Here is a 5,552-nt window from a genome sequence, read left to right as displayed (position 1 = left end):
CATACATTTTTATTTTTGGAGGGGTAAATACCAAAGGATAGATTTGCTGAGTTACAGGGTAGGTAATTACCATCTTAGATGTTATGTTAATCATGTTTATGCTTTTTGTCTTTTTTGCCATTTGTGTTAGTAGGAAATATGTTTATGTATTCTTCTGTGGCTTGCCTTTCTTTGCCTCAGTCTTATTTTAGAGATTCTAATATTCAGAAACTTATATTTTTCCCATTAGATTTATATGCTACCTTTTTTCACCCCTTTATTGGATGCTTCATAGATGTCACACAGGTCTAAAAGTTACAGTGTTAAATAATTATTTAAATAAAAACTGATCAGGACTAAGGCCCTGATCCAGAGCTCCAAACTAGAAGCAGAAAGGAAGGGGGGGAGGGGCGGTGAGCTGGGGGTTATTCCTCCAACATCACTAAAACCCAGAAAACCAGGATTGTAAATTCCTTCAGAACCAAACCAGAGTGTGAGCCCTCGGGCTAACCCTCAGGTGCCTCTGGCTGCATCTCTCAGGATCAGGAACCAGCAAGAGGCTGTCAGTAACAGCCAGATGAGTACAGACCTGGACAAAAATAATTGGAAGGACAGGATATGGACAGGCATTGTCCAGCTGTAGCTAGGATCACAGAGTGCAGCTAAGGCACATGACGGTAGGGGAGGAGCTGGGGAGTGATATTGCAGCAGTGCAGGTGTGTGGCCCCAGGGGCCTGACCCTGCCTGGTGAGGGCCGGGACTCACACATTGTGGGTCCTCCTGGTAAGCTGGGGCTCCTCGCCCACCAGCTTGGACTTAAGGTGCTCCTTGTAGGCCAGGATGTCTCCAGGCCACTTAGTGATTGTCTGCTGCTCACAGACCCAGATTTGTTGCACTACCTGCTAAATGAGTCTGAAATCATGGTTGGCCAGCATCATACCACCCTCAAATTCATTGATGGCATCAGCCAGGGCATCGATGGTCTCAATATCCAGGTGATTGGTGGGCTTATCCAAGAACAACATGTGAGGGTTCTGCCAGGCCAGCCAGACCAGACACACTCGGCAGTTTTGCTCATCAGACAGGTTTTGGATTGGTCTCACCTCCCGTTTCCCAGTGAGACCATATTTCCCAATGATCTTCGTCATTTCTTCCTTCTCCTTGATCTCTGGATAGCACTTCATTCATGGACTCCAAAGGCGAGAGGTCTAAGTCCAGCTGCTCTTATAAGTGCTGATGGTAATGCCCTGTCTTCACATGAGAGTGTTTTTGGGTCATCCCGTCTGTGGATAGTAGCTCTCCAGTTAGCAGCTTCAGAAGAGTTGACTTCCCTGCTCCACTGGGCCCTACCAGAGCCACTTGTCAGGGTCGATACCAAGTTCTAGATTGTTGTAGATGGAAGAGCCATTTTTTGTGTACTTGAAGCTAATATTCTGCACCATTAATGATGGGTGGAGGATCTTGCCACATGGTAGGGAATAAAATGACAGTGTCTTGTCACTCGTGGTCCTCTGTCAGTCCTGATGCTGTCATTTTCTGTAGCGTCTTCTCCTTGCTCTGAGCCTGCCGGGTCAGCTTAGCACTGCCATGCCCAAGCCTAGCAATGTAGTTCTTCATGTGCGTGATCTGATCTTGCTCCCAGTGAAACCTTTTGATCTGGTTCTCCAGCTCCAGACATGTTTTCACGTACTGGTCATAATTACCAGTATAATACTTCAGTTTCTTGTTGTGCATGTGAATGATGTTGGTACAAACGCCGTTCAGAAAGTCCTGGGAATGGGAAATGAGAACCAGGATGCACCTAAAAGTCTTTAGTTCCTCTTCCAACCACACACAAGCGTTGAGGTCCAAGTGGTTGGGGGGTCCAGGAGCAGCATGAAGGACCGAATGAAGAGCTCTCTGGCGAGGGCAACCCTCATCCTCCAGCCCTCACTGAAGTCTTTTAGTTTCTTGTGCTGCATGGCAGGTATGAAATCCAGTCCGTGCAAGATCTGTGAGGCCCTCATCTCCACCTTGTTAGCATCCAGCCCCTCCAGACACTTGTAGAGCTCCATGAGCTTCTCATACTCGGCATCATCATGAGCCAGCCTCTCAGCCTCCTCCAGCATGGCCTGCTCTTTGTTGACTTCCATCACACACTAGGGTGTCTTGTCACTAAGAGACATCTCCTGAGTCAGATGGTGGGTGTCGATGTGCTCAGCGATGGGCATTTCATGTTTCCCAATGGCAGAAAGCAGTGTGGACTTCCCAATTCCATTTAAGCCAGTGAGGCCATAACTATAGCCTGAGTTTAATTCCAGTTTGGTGTCACTCAGCAGCTCTTTACCATGAAAAAGGTGAGGGAGAGGTTGATAATGACATCAGTACTGCTGGGTGAGAGGCAAGGATACCAGGGACAGCTTGAGCAGCAGCTTTCTTAATCTCAAAGTCTTCTAGCTCCTTGGTCAGCAAATCCACTTTTGTGATCTCTTGGCCATTGACCTCATTTTTCTCCTCTGCCACCTGTGGTTCTGTGACAGCATCCAAGTTTTCTTCATATCCCTTTCTGGGCCACTGTCGTGTTTTGGCAGCTTCCTTTTTTTTTCTGCTGCCTTCTTGGCCAGGTTACAGGGCATGGTGATGAGCTACAGGAGTAGGTTACTGTTCTTTCAGGGAGTTTGGCCTCGCCGCTCTGCCTGTCACCACAGAGCTGCTCCTCTACACTCTACCTTGTTACCTCAATTTGTCTTGTCCCATACTGCTTTATTTGTCGTTTTTGTTTATGAGTTTTATGTTTTTGTTTGTTTAATCCTCACCTGAGGTATGTATTTATTGATTTTAGTGAGAGAGAAACATCGATTGGTTGCCTCCCATATGCACTCTGACCGGGAATCAAACCTGCAACCTTTTTGGTGTATGGGACAACATTCCAACCAACTGGGCCACCTGGCCAGGGTGAGTTTTATGTTCTTTAAGCATGAGAAGCCTTTTCTGTGAAAATTTTTTCTATTTTTGTGGTATTTTGTTTTTTTGGTAGTGATTTTTATATAGTCATGCTGTGTGTTAAACTTGTGTTTGACATTGGCTGCTCTGTGTTGACTTGCTTTTTATTTAATTACGGTGTGGATGGGTTCTTAGTACCTCTCTTGGTTTCCCCTCAGACACTCATTTTAAAGATTAAGTACAGATGGGGTGGGGGAGAGGCAGGCTCTGGCATACCTGCTGGCTATGGGCAGTTATGATTGGTGATTTTAGCTCTGGTTTTTGTAAATACATGTTCTTTTCCCATGGGGAACATCCAAATATTTGTCCCCAATTTTGATTGAGTATAAATTTGATTCCTGACAGAAAAATAGACCAGAAGTTGGTATCTCCTCATATGCTCCTGTCTCCAGCAGCTATTTTTTTGTGTTTACTCCTAGCCAGAGGATGGTTAATATAGACTTAAGGGTTGTAACTAGGGAACTATTCATCTATTTGGGACTTTAGGTGGGGAGGGGGATAACTTTTTACCCTGGGCCTTTATGGAGGTCCTCATTCCATTCTGTTTCATTAATTATTCTTGTCTTATTTCTTTTCTCTCTACTTTAGATTCTGATAAATTCCTTTTAACCCCTCCCTATGAATCTTCGCCCAACCCCCTCAACTGCACTATACCCCTGTACACACACATACACACTGCATTCTGAAATTGTGGGATAGAGACTGGATTCCTGATGTTTTTCCCTGTTGTAGTTGGCAGTTTTTCTAAGTTTATGGTATGCAGTTAGGCCACTCTTAGTTTAAATGCTCCAGGATTTATTTGTTGTGTTATGGTTTGCAGTTCTGCTTTGCAACACTTAACTTTCCCAGGGTGGTCATGGTTCTGCTTTTTTAAGCCATTTCATAAAATGTTTAATAGTGAAAGCATAACTTTGTATGATGCCAGGCAATATACTGTGTTTCTTCAAGGTAAATAATTATTCTAAGGTAATGAAAAACTGTTTCTCTGAGATCTAGAAGGGGGCAGATTTTATGCTTCCAGGATCAGTAGTAATGTCTGGCACTGGATTCAAGGAGTGGGAGATTGACAAGTCGGGTGCTATATACATGCTGGCTCTGTCCTAGCTATTTTTTAAAAAATTTTGTGATTCACCTTGACAGTTTTCAAGTCTATTTTGGAAACCTTTTAGTTCTTTTTTTAATAGATAATAATCTACAATGATGTACTGTATTTTTTTTAGAGAGTAAGATCTGCTTTTTTTATTTCAAAGCCTTGGGAAAATCCCAAATTATATGTATTCTTATATCCTTTTCTCTAGCTAGTCTCCAGTGCTGTGTTTTGTTAGACTCCCAGAAAAATGGGTGAGATTGTGCTTCTCTTGCTGCTTCTTGAAAGAGCTTGACTGTCCAGTTTGTTTCCATTTCTTTTATTCTAAAGTATTCTTTTTTTCTCCACTTCCTAATCCTCATTCTGGGATATGGGAAATGGAGAAGACCTCACTGCTTTCAAGTTTAGAGTAATGGCCTGTCTCTTAAATTTTAAGACAACTCATTTCATGTTATGAAAAACAAAGAAAGGAAGTGGTTGGCTTCCACAGTAGAAATCATGACTGATGGAATGACCCCAGGCCCAGGGCATGGTTTTCAGATTTCTTAGTTCAGTAACACTTTTACTGATTCTCGGAGGTGTCATCAAAATCTGGATATTGATTCACACTAAGCTTTTATGAGGTTGGTAAATCAGACTTCTGAACTTTCACTAAGAAGTCAAACTGATTAATAATTAATAGGACTGAAATACTAACCTCAGCTGGACAGCGCAGTTTCTTCATTGTTAAATTCTATTTGGAAAAACCAGTAAAGATCAAATGATTGTTTTTTAAGTAGAATCTGATCAGAATAATGGCATTTGGGTGATCTTAAGGGATGTTATCAAATTTTGATAGCCTTACACAGCATTTTATATTTTCTGGGTTATTAGTGGTATATCTTTATCATTCAGAAAGGGCACTTGCTTCGCCAGAATGTCGTCTAGACAGAATGGAAATGGTTCTTGATGGTGTAGTTCCATGTTAGGTATTTTGTATCAGTCTATAAAGTCAGTTGTTTTTCTATTCTGAAGAAATTAACATATAAGAGGACAGTTTTTAAATCAATAATATTTAACAAAACAAAAAAATATATGTGCTGTTTCTTGCGCAGATAATTATTCTCACCATTTATATTCTTTGTTCAAGCAACTTTTTAGGATGACTTGCCATTTTCTGCATTTTGACTACACAGTCAGCTCTTTTCTGTGTTTGAAAAAATAGCACTGCTTCCCATCTGTAGGGAGGCAGCATAGCACAAAGTAACTAACTTTAACTTTTTTCTTATTTTTTATTGTGGGAAATATACGTAATATAAAAATTTATCATTTAGCCCTGGACAATGTGGCTCATTTAGTTGAGCGTGATGCTGTGCACCAAAAGGTCACCAGTTCGATTCCTAGTCAGGGCACATGCTCAGGTTGCAAGTTCGGTCCCTGGTGGTTCTGTGCGTATGGGAGGCAATCGATCCCTCCTTCCTTCTCTAAAATCAACAAAAACATATTTTCAGAAATTTACCATTTT

General features: G+C 42.1%; 1 pseudogene; it reads right to left on the bottom strand.

Annotated features, from left to right (window-relative positions):
- Positions 1-740: 740 nt before the first annotated feature.
- LOC107528435 (ATP-binding cassette sub-family F member 2 pseudogene) lies at positions 741-2,594 on the bottom strand (annotated as a pseudogene).
- Between the last annotated feature and the right edge of the window lie 2,958 nt (positions 2,595-5,552).

This window comes from Miniopterus natalensis, chromosome 4, assembly GCF_054644295.1.
Source record: "Miniopterus natalensis isolate mMinNat1 chromosome 4, mMinNat1.hap1, whole genome shotgun sequence".
NCBI classification, from domain to species: Eukaryota; Metazoa; Chordata; class Mammalia; order Chiroptera; family Miniopteridae; genus Miniopterus; species Miniopterus natalensis.
This window is presented reverse-complemented; position numbering and strand designations above follow the sequence as displayed.